Source organism: Lonchura striata, chromosome 6 (genome assembly GCF_046129695.1).
Source record: "Lonchura striata isolate bLonStr1 chromosome 6, bLonStr1.mat, whole genome shotgun sequence".
Classification (NCBI taxonomy): Eukaryota; Metazoa; Chordata; class Aves; order Passeriformes; family Estrildidae; genus Lonchura; species Lonchura striata.
Window position 1 is genome coordinate 11,534,617 of NC_134608.1, and position 11,651 is coordinate 11,546,267.

Genomic DNA, 11,651 nt, shown 5'->3' on the forward strand with positions numbered 1-11,651 from the left:
AAGGACTGCCATGTGAAGGAGGTGGTAAGCTTTTTCTACCAACAGATACAGAAAAACTTGCAGGTAAAACAGACGCTTTTTATTTGCCCAATATACCCTGCACAAACTGAATTCATTCTGAACCATCTGACCCCTTATGGAGGCTAGAGGGAATAATTTCATTGTGCAAATTCCTTGTTAAAGCTTTGCAGTTAAATTTTGTCTGTGAAATAAAAGTACATCTGTGTTTAATTTTGTAAGTTTGCCATACATCATAACCTCAAAAGAACCCCTCAAGATCATGCAAATTAAAAGCAAGTATGCAGATGATTTGCATACATGTTTTTCTGGGTTAGACATTCCATCGGAATGCATTGGCAGTGAGTGGCTGTGACTAATGTAACAGAGCATTACATTTAACGTGCTGCATTATACAGTTTTATGCACAGTAATGTAATAATTAGTTTGTCAAGATATCACGCTCAGTTCAAATTTAAATAGTGTTGCTCTCTGCTGGTTAGTCTTGTGAACTACATATTTCTTAATGTGAAAACTGCCCATTAAATTGTTCTCAGAGGTAGGATTTCAGGTCCCATTCTACCAGCTGCTATACAAGCAGAGTAATTTGGTGAGAATCTAAGAAGTACATGCAACAACAAATCACTTTGATCACAGCCACTCTTCTCTCTGGCAGATGTTATTTAAAAACAGCCTTAGAGACTTAGATCTTATTCTACAGGATTTTTGCATGGGTCCTCATTAACCCATCTTGTATTTTTGCATTTGATAGTTCTTCATATTCTTTTCTATTCCCTCTTCCTCCTAGATTTCCCATCTTCTGAATAAGTATTCTGAAGAGCAATATTAAAGGATGTTTCTCTTACTCTTACAAAAAAAGTAACATCCCAAACAACATTTTCTGAAGAAAAGGATCTAGTCAGCACATTAGATCTGCTTTGATTTTACTACTTGGACTGAAACTTTAGGAGGATTTTTTCACTGGTTATTCTACCAAAACCTGACAGAGATCTAGAATTCTCAAGCACAGTGCCAAAGGTATTCACCATGTTTGCAGGTACAATCTTGTATGCTGGGCAAACTGCAAAGTTTAGGCAATGTCAGGTCTTTAAGTAGCAAAGAAGGATTTTGGTTTGCACTTGGACATCTAAGTTAACTTTAATCGCTGCTGACCAAGTTGTTGACATCTTGTTTTTCTTATACACAGGTGAGGAGGTTGGAGAGAAGACGAGGTAATAAGACCATGAAAACCATTCTGTAGCACAGAGCAAAGAGTGAGTTTCTTTTTCTCTGACTCTCTATCACAACCAGTGCACAAGAGAACAAGCAAAAAAACCCTGAAATTTGTCAAGAAGTGTGCTTGCTGTTCACACTGATCATAATGTTTACCCTGGTAATCTTGCAAGTTTTGCTGAATTTGCTCTTAGAAGTACAAGCTCTGAGAGATATCACCTTTAAGTTATTTTCATCCCACTTAGCTAGGAATGTATCTTAACTCATTTTAATGTATGTATTATTTGTTGACTGCATGAAATGAATACCTGACATTTGTCCTAGAATGTTGCTAGATTATTACAGATAAAGCAAAATTTTCAGCGTAATTATTAAATAAAGTATCTGTGGGATTTTTTTAAATTGTGCATTCTTTAATTTACTTCAATTCTATGTTTTAAATTCAAATATTATGAGCTATGGCATCAATCTTTCCCTGGCTTATGTTTTCAAGTACCAAGAACATTACAATCCAGAGCTTTCGTATCTGATCCTGTTTATGTCACTAGCAAAAGCTCCTTGCTGTGTTTACTTCATCACAGATGTGCATTATAGGATTTTGAAGAGATCTTCAAATATCTCTTGGTCTATTTCTCCTTCCAAACAGACAATCCCTGCAAGTGTTCTGATTTTAATTTAAATTATATGCATCAGTTGCTGCCATAAAACAAGTTAGTCTTGGCCCTGATGTTATAGGTTGTCAGGAAACATTTTATATGGAGAAACAATGAACAATGAATATATGATATAACTTGTGGAAAAGTTGTGCTCCTGCAGTTCTGACTCAGACATTATTTCCACTTATTATGGTCTTTGCTGCCAGTGTTTTCCAAAATGGCAAAATCAGAACTCAAGAAGAAAATATGAGTGAGGGACAACATGTACTCAGAGCAGCCTGAGGGTTTATTTTGGGCTGTAAAATAGGGACACTTCAGCAAAATTTAAGTACATAATATTATGTGACAAATCTCAGACCAGGACAGGGAGTGTGCACATAATTTTACTTTAGTACTTTAGTGCATAATTTTACTTTCGTACAAAGAAGTGTAATTTAAAGGTAATAGTGGAAGACTAAGAGATTCAGAAAATATAGAAAAATTGCAGGGGTGTGAGATAGCCAGTTTTTTCCCCTTTACAGCAATCACATAGTAAATAATTGGGATTTTTGTTTTCTTTTTCTGTAAACGTAGCTAACTCCTTTATTCCAATTCAAAAGTGTTACATTTGACTAAGATAACTTACATTGGTCATTTCACTTGGGTTCCTGACTAACAGTCAGAGGCACTGGTGTATCATGCCTTTTCCTGCTCACTGGCTACTGCCTAGGGGCAGCAGTGGTTCTCTGCAGTCACCATCTGCCTTTCAACCTTTTATACATCTTTATACCTTTTTAAAGCAGCTGGAGACCTTATTCTTTAAGGTCAACTCAATGTAAACAATGAGAGCACAGAGTAACTGCACCTTTACCATGAAGAAAAATCTACATCTTCTCTATAAAAATGCAGGCTTTATCTTTATACAAAAAGGATTTTGCTTCTGAAAAGGTCTTGAAAATCTTTTTATAGCTAACTGGTTTTTATCTACATTTAAAAATACCCAACCCAAACCTAACAAAAACCACAAACAAACAAACAAACATAATCCTCCACCAAATATATTTTATGTAAGAAACACTGTAATTTGACTGTGATAGAGTTTCATATAAGCATGTTGAACTGAATTGATGGAAAGGGAAATGAAATACAATAGCTTTTCTTTCTTAAATAGTGCTACATATTACTATGAGAAAACTAGTTAACAGCAAGTTAAAAAGGAGCAGCTAGAAGACAAATTTTTTATAGCTCACATGGAGAAAGTTTAAAACCACCACATCTGAGGACTGCAGCTAATGAACAGTGCTAATTAAACAGAACCATTCAATGAAAACAGAACCATTCAATGAAAATCCAACCACAAAATAAAAAGGATTCAGCTTCATGAAACAGCCAAATTAAAGACGAAAGTAGCTCTTAAAAATACATCTTTCCAAATAGTTGGAAGTCATATATAGTTGGGGAAAATAGAAAAGGGTATAACAGCTAGCAAAGGAAGAGCAAAAAATACTAAAGATGAAAAAAAAATGTGGAATTTTGGGAAGCTGTGAAGAGGCAACTGCCAGAGAATTTTCATTTTGTTCACAAATGATCAAGATGCAACAGGAATTCTTAAGCAGCTTGGAGGAAAGTAATCTGAAATCTTGGCATTATCTTCCATGACAGAGGAACTGTTTTGGATAATTGATGGGAGCAGACAAGACATCAACATGCTGCTTTGAATGATACATATTTTGAACAGTGTGTAGATCTGGTCCTTCCATACAGTAGAACTGGAACTAAAGTAGGTAAAGTAGATCTAGGAAAGGTATAGAGAAGAACAAGGATAACCAGAAATTTGAAACGATTGTTCCACATAAAGCAACAACAAATAAAGGACTTTGAACTTGGAAAGATCTATAAGGATATGAACTGTAAAATAATAAAAAGGAAAACTGTTGAGCTTTACTCTCAATAGACAAGTGTGGAGATGTGGAAGTTTCAAAGCAATAAAAATAATTTTTAGAAGTACCTTTCCCAAACTTAAATATTTACATTACTCAACTCATTGGTAGATTATACTGAGGTGACAGAGGTGACAACAATTCCATGTAAGTTCAAAAACAAGAAAGCAAATTTAGTTAAGAAAGAAACAGATTCACAGGGTAGAATCTCCACGTGCCAGTCTGGATCAAAACATCAGTACGGGAAGTCCATGAACTTAAAGAAGTAGGGAAAGCATAGCAGGGGAAACACAAAAAACAGAGTATGTTAATATCTGAAACAGTCTGTAAAACCTCATTTTATGTTCCTTATCAAATTGTTCATTTCTTTATCCTTAACATAATTTAGGATCAATGCTTATGTTCTCCTATATATTTGTCGTTCAATACACACACCAGTAAAAATTTTGTTGGCTATGCAGAAGTTTTGTGGATGTTGCCAAGATTGGAATGTTTGATGGTGAATTAGTCACTGATGGCTTTCCTGTCTTTCACTCCTTCCTTTCTATTTGTCTTCAACAATGTTTTGCCAAAAAGAGCGATTTCATTTCTTGAATACAAATGTTTCATTTAACCGCCTGATTTTGACTTGTTCTTTGCCTTTTTTTTTTTCCTGCAGTTTTTAATCTAAATGTGTGTTTTCTCTTAAGTTTCTTTCCCTACATCATTCCGTTTGCTTCCCTGCATAGAAAGCTTGCTCTGGAATCTAGCTGAAATAGCCTGTTACAGCCTCTTCCAGCAGCAAGCACAGAGCCATCCCCAATACATAATGGTCAGTAATGATTGATCTATTGCTGCCTCAGCACAGACCTTCTACAGAGACCTGTTTTCCACTGTTAACCTACACATAGTTAGATCAGCTCCACATCTGAAGGAATATGGCTTTGTGCTCATAAAATGAGAGAGATTATCTTTCAGCTCTTTGGAGTGCTCACTGCCTAACAGACTTTGCCTTGGACCTCAGACTACCAAAACTTATGTAATCACAGAAGAAGCAGAGACCCCTCCACCTAGGAGATGGAATGTGTACCTTCCCATCATCACTTCCCATCATCACCTTTCTCCCCTGCTCATCTTACCCCTCATCCTTGGCTTTGGTGGGGTTTGTACCCTGAGTTTGAAATGCTCTTTGACAGTCACCATTGCATTTTCTGGCCTGCGTTGTAAATTCAAGCACTTACGACATTGGGCCATTTTATGCTGACAACCTGATGTAAAATGAGCTCCTCCACATGAAAACAACTCTCAGGAGAGCAAGTTCCTTCCAACTGGCTTCATATTTTGTTTACTAAAGCAGTTTGATTGTCTCTGAGTTATACTCACATATCTTGTAATTTTTCAGTACTGCGCCTATTACTTTTGGTAATTTCAAAGTTCTGGGCCAGGTTAAATTCTCCTCTGCCAACAATCGTCCTTTGAATTTTCTCCTTATTAATACCATAAACCAATTTATATAATAGCATTCCCTCTAGGACATTTGCAAATGAACAACATTCAGTGAGCCTTCCTTCTACCACATGGAGCTGCTGTTTCTTCTTGTGTCTCAAATTATTATGAAATTTATCACATTCTACAGAAACACTTAGGTTTCGTGAGTCAACTTTTAAGATCTTTCGTAACTCTTCTAAACTATTACTGTGGAAAGTGGGACTGGAATAAGTCTTGTCCTGGAGCATCCTTCTGCCCTAAGACAAGAGGAGTTCTACCTGACTGAGCTGTTGCTTTCCTATGATTGTAACAAACTGAGTAGGAGGAAGTTTTATATTGCTATTGATTAAAAGTTTTTCTTTATCTGCAGATCTTATCTACAAGAATAGGGACATTCCAGCTTGCATAAATTGCTGCCAGCCCTTATTTGATTCATTGTCTGTGTTCAGTCTTGAAAAACAAAAACTACTATTGCAATTATTACTTCCCCGTCCCACACCGAATTTGAAATGGATCAAGCGGCTGCAGTCCAGAACCTATTTCCTCCTCCAGCTGAGCTGGTGTGCAACTGCTGGGTGCTCCTTTTGCTTACCTGTAGAAACAAGTGTGCTGCTCTGAGCCCTGATTGATTCTTGGTGTTTGCTGCAGAATCCCAGTTCCAGTGCCTTTCAAACACAGCTCTGAGCCTGGTGCTACAGAATGTCTTTCTCTTGGCAACTCTCCTCCCTTGCTTCAGGAAGGTAAATTTCTCTTTAGTCATAAAGAGGACAGATATAGCTGGGACAGAAGCTCTGGAGCCCAAATGGGTCAAACACCTAACTGTTTTGCCCAAGCTGTGTGACAGTTTCAGAAGAGTCTTAAGGCTCTTAGTAGTTCTAGTCTGCTTCTACTTCTGCTTCTACTTCTACTTCTAGTACTTCTGCTATTGAAAGCAGACTATGTATTTGGCTGGATAATTTTTATATCTCCTTTGGCCTTGTCTTTTTCAGCCTCTTAGTTACTCAGAGAGACTTTACCAAGGTTTTGTGTCTGGTCTTACAGATGTAACACAGAGCTCAAGGGAGATGACATATTTTGGATCTGGTTTAGACTTGGCTTCTCAAGGAAATGTTACTGTTATGATTTTACTTTGTAACTCAATACCATTTTTATATTCAGCTCTGAACTCTGTAAATGTTAAGGAGCAAAGCTTTCCTACTTCCCCAAGAGGTGCAGCATAATTTTATGAACATTGAAGGTAAAGAGTAAAGTAGTGAAAAGAATTAATTATTGACAAAATCCATCTTAACCTGGACTCTCTCTGCTGATTTAATCACTAGAAAAAGCCCATCTCTTTTACCCTATAAGTACCTTCCAGCCATCTGAAAAATCTTCTAGCATATTATGCAGACTGCAGGAGGGAGGAGGACAGATGTACTGCAAAATCTCTGTGGTTTGGATAGATGAGCCTTTGACTTTTTAACAGTGCTCACAAAGATCTTCTGCACTGTAACACTTTTCACTGCTGCACATGGACTGTACATTCTAGATTCAATAAGAATTAGATAAAATATCCAGCTTATTATTTAGCTGCATTAGAATTGTCCACCTTACATGCCACTTCATTAGCCTTATTTTTATGTAAGCTGTTGAAAAGCACAGAGTCCATAAAAGAGTGGTATTAGTTCTGTACAACATCTTCATCAGTGATTGGAGGAAGGACATGCCCAGGGAAATTTACATGTTTGCACCTGACATTAATCATTTTTTTGGATCATCTGATACCCTGCTGGTAGTGAAGAAGATCAGAAAGACCTCACCAAGCAGAGAGAATGGGAAGGTAGGAGGAGGGGGTTTTCAACTCGGCAGTGTTGCAAACATCGGGTTGGGCATCAAAGGAGCAGCAGTCCAGTCCACATCCACATTTGAACAGGCTTTGAACAGGCACATGGAAACCTTCCTCCCTCCTGCTGCTCTACCAGCCTTGCTGATCTGAGTGATGGAAGGACAGGTTCTCCTGGCCCTATAGCATCCTGTAAGACTGAGAGCAGTGCTCAGGGCTACTCCGACAGTGTTCTAGCGGGACCCCATCTGGGCTTTCTTCCTGGGATGCTGTAGCACAAGAGATTGAAGCCCAGTCCTCACAAAAACTTGATTATCTTCTCCTTGCATACCCTGCCATGTCCACACTGTGCAGTTTTACCATTATCATTTCTTATTGTAGAAAAATGGACAGATGTTGCACATACTGGGTTGATTCATTTTCCCTTAGAAATATTATTGTAGAGCCCTAAACTAAGTGTGTATGGAGAATACAACATAACATAAAAGCACACCAAAAAAGACTGAATTTTAGACTACTTAAAGGGTTACAAAATGTCAGACAAAAAATAAGAGGTGCTGTATTACAAGCAAGAGATGTACTAAACACATATTTACCTCTTTTGGCAGACAGACAGACAACAGAAAAAAATAATCAAAGACTGTCAACAGTTTGTTTTTCATAATAATGGCAATGATCTTATTTTATTCTATTGCCGTGTCCCTCAGGTTCTAATAGATCTTCTTTGAATATAAATTCAAATGACTTGCCAGGTGATATTATTATATTGTTTGATGTTGTTAGCAAGTTATTTTTTTTACCTTGTAAATAATGTGCCCTCTCTCTCAATGCCCCCTGTATAAGATCAACTCATAGTGCAATTTGCTTTGCTTTTTCCTTGGATGGCTGATAGCAATCAGGCACTTTGAACAATCTATGTAGGTCATTGCAAAGCTAATTAATCCTGCTTTTCAGGCTGAAAATTATTTTCAAGGAAATGTATTCTAAAACAGCTGTCCTGATGATTTTAAATGGGTTCTAATAATATGCACATTTAGTGCCTTACCAGTCTTTCTAAAAAATAAACTTGATTGAGATTCATTGACAAGACTGAACCAGAAAGTGGAGGGTTACAATTGTGGCTATGTATTTCCTGAGCAAGGGAAGGAAAATTGCAAAGCTAATCAGTTTCTGAATGAGCAGTATAAAAGAAAACCAGTAAAACAAGGGAGCAAAGGAAGATAACTGGATTGGTATTTTTTTCCAAGAGGGAAGCATTTGAACTGTAGAACTTTAAGGAGGAACTATGTCAATGCAATAGCTTTGCCAGGCTCAACATGGGAGTTTTCATCTGTCAAATGCTTTTCCTGTTGTATCTGACTAAATTTTAAAGATCTCTGGATTCAGAAAGCTATAGAGTTTGTGCTGAGTTTTTGGTTTATGCCAGTACTGGATCACCACTTTTAATTTCATTTTTCGGTAAAGAGCCTTTTTTTTCTTCAAAGAATTGTGCAGGAGGGCAAAAGAGAAATTAATCTGTGCACTCCCACATATGGTTGCTGCAAAACTGTCTCCCTCTGTATGCTGAGGTGACAATGGCAGCCTTGCCAAACCCAGTATTGGTTGCAGTTGCTTGTTGATATATGACAATTGATAGGCAAATTTCATGCATGCAACAGCAACAAGCTGCTTACCTGATACAATTCACTTGGGTTACTTTTTTAGCAGATTCATTAGGGAGAGCAGTCAAAGGATTAAATGTGGTTATCAATACACTAATACATTGGACAACCATGCTAGGCACCAAGATATTGTTCGATCTGCATCCAACACAGTACCTCCAAAACTCCTGGGGGCTGTGTTTCTCAAACCGCTTTATGGATCACTGGTAGAATTTAATACATCAGTCTGTGAAGTTTGAAAGAAACCACACATATTCCCTCTACTTCTAAGAAAATAGACTTTCATTTCGTAATAAATGAACATTCAAACTTTAGCCTAATTTTAAACTGCTTGTAAATGAAGACAATTGTGGGAACACTGTAGACATGGTCTGTGTTTTATTTTTTTTCCTGAAAACATCCTTACAGTCAGTCAATTAAATGAAGCTAAGAAGCACTGGCCTACTAAATAGATCTTTAAAATCAAACTGTCAGCAGGAATTACAACACCTGGAAATAAAAGATGTATGTTTCTAGGTCAGGCTGTCTGCGGTGTTGGATTCACAAATGAAAAATGAGTGTAAAGAGGTTTTATATAAAAAATGAAACATGCCTTTCCTGTCTTCTGACAGTGGCTCCCCCCAAACTTTTTGTTGGGGTTATGTTCCAAGCTCTTAGGTAAACCCAATTCTGAATCCTTTATTTCCTTCTCTCTTCACAATACTGGCAAAAAGAGAGGAAGGGAAGAAAAATTCAGGGCTATTTCAAGCATCTGGCAACTTGAGATTTGATCACATTTTCCTTGCACTTCAGTTTTCACAATTTGAACTGATAAAAGATTGATTTCACTAGATAATTTTAGGAGTTAAATGAATCTTCTCAAAGTGCGAGAACATATCTGAACAAGTGTCCCAGTCTTGATTGAAAAAAATATTGGGGGCTGTTCTGTCAGACAGTACTGAACCCTGGTTCTTGCTCCCCCTTCCCTGAGTCCTCAGTCCTCCTTCTCCAGAGCACATTCCTGATGGAATGTTCATCCTGTAGCTCTCTTGCAGGTGCCATGAGTGCCAGTCCCCTCCACACTCAGCCCTGATGGCTGGTGCTTCTGATGAAGGTGGAACCACATAAAGGGGCTTCTGTATGTTCACAGCTCTTCTCAGGCTAAATTTCTGCATGCCTGCCTACATTCCTAAAACCCTCAGATTTGTGAATCCAGGTTTCATGGTGTCATCCAACCTATACTCACAATTAAAAGCCTAAGCCCATGAGACAGACAGGATTTGACACAGCTGCAGATGTTTCACCTTTTCTAGACAGGCTGGTTTATCCTCTCTGCCAGGTCACAAGCTGGCATTGCATCTCTGCCATTTGCTCGCTCTTTTGGGTGCTTCATAGCTCCAGATTTGAAGGGATGCATCATCTTGTTTCTTCTTAGATTTGTGTCAGGTGACATAAGCGGTCTGAACATTTGATCCACAATTTATGAGACTTCATTAAATGCAAGAAGTGTTAATCAAGGAGGGGGAAAAAGCTCTAATAAGCATTTCAGCATTGCTAATTTGCACAGATGGTTGAATTGGAGGGAATATGCAGAAAGAAAAGATAGATCCTGAACATACTTTGAAACCAATTTTTCACCCAAATAGAAATAATTTTGTGAAGCAGCCAAATACAAAAAGTTTGCTGAGGCAGCAGCACAGAGGCCAGGTTCAGACAGTAAACAATTGGGTGACATCATGATGGCAGCACACTATTAAGAAAGATAATGAAAGTGTTTTAATAAAACATACATAAAAATAAGTTTTCTAGCTCATATCTCTACTTTGTTCACTCAGCATAACCTTGCATTCAATGTCTAGTGCATTATGTTTCAAAGAAATGCTAGTGGTGAGCATAACATGCTCTCATAAGCATGATCACCCTAAAATATGTATGGTCCCTGAAAAACTACAGATTGTTTGCAAGATTTCAATTATTATTTAAATAAGTGATACCCAGACATGGGAAGGCTCCTAACTCTTTAAATTACATTATAAATAGATCAGTCTTGTTCTCTTCCTCTATCATAAGACTGGTGAAAGGAATAGGATAAGGTGCTCACCTGTAAAACCACTGCAAAAACAATTTTTGTCAATTGTAAACACATATTCACTAATTATACTAAGAAATGTAAGACTGAAAAGGTCTTCCTAGTCTCATATATTTTCCCTGTGCTAACCCAAGGGCCATATCTTAAGTGGTGCCAAAATCTGGTCTACCTACATATAGAAAATACTTTGGGAACTTTTTGGAAAAGTTTGGGACTTTTTTCTGCTTTTTGACAGCATTAGAACATATGAATGGATTATACAAAAGAATATTCCCTTTTTATTAAAAGTCACAGTTGCCTCAGGTGATTATTGATTCAGAAGTTTTTTGTCTCTATTCAGGAAGGCATGGACTGATTTCTGCAGTGGCCTAACAAGCAGGGTAAGTGGTCTTGGCAAAAAGGATACAGAATTCTTAAACTGCAATCACAAAGTGGCTGCAGTTTGAGTTTGTTGCATTAGTAAGAGACTGCAATTGGTTCTTAAAGCTTTAAGGTTAACATATGGTTTAGTTAATATTCCAGTGTAAATTCACTTGGTTATACATGGATTTAGGTGCAAACAAACACACACTCTTCTGATTATAAATAATTTATTTATGCATTGAGTTTTTTAATCATCAGAACGAGTGATAATTGCAAGCATTCTAAAGCATGTCCTAAAGCATAATTCCATTGTAATCTTAGAGGGGAAAGTCTCATCTTTTGCACAAAATTCCCAATCCATCCCTAAACTAGAGTTTGCCTTACTATAAAAATTATTAGCAACAAGCTAGTAATTGTTTTGTATCTATTAAGTGGGACTATTTAGTTTAACAGGACACACAATGA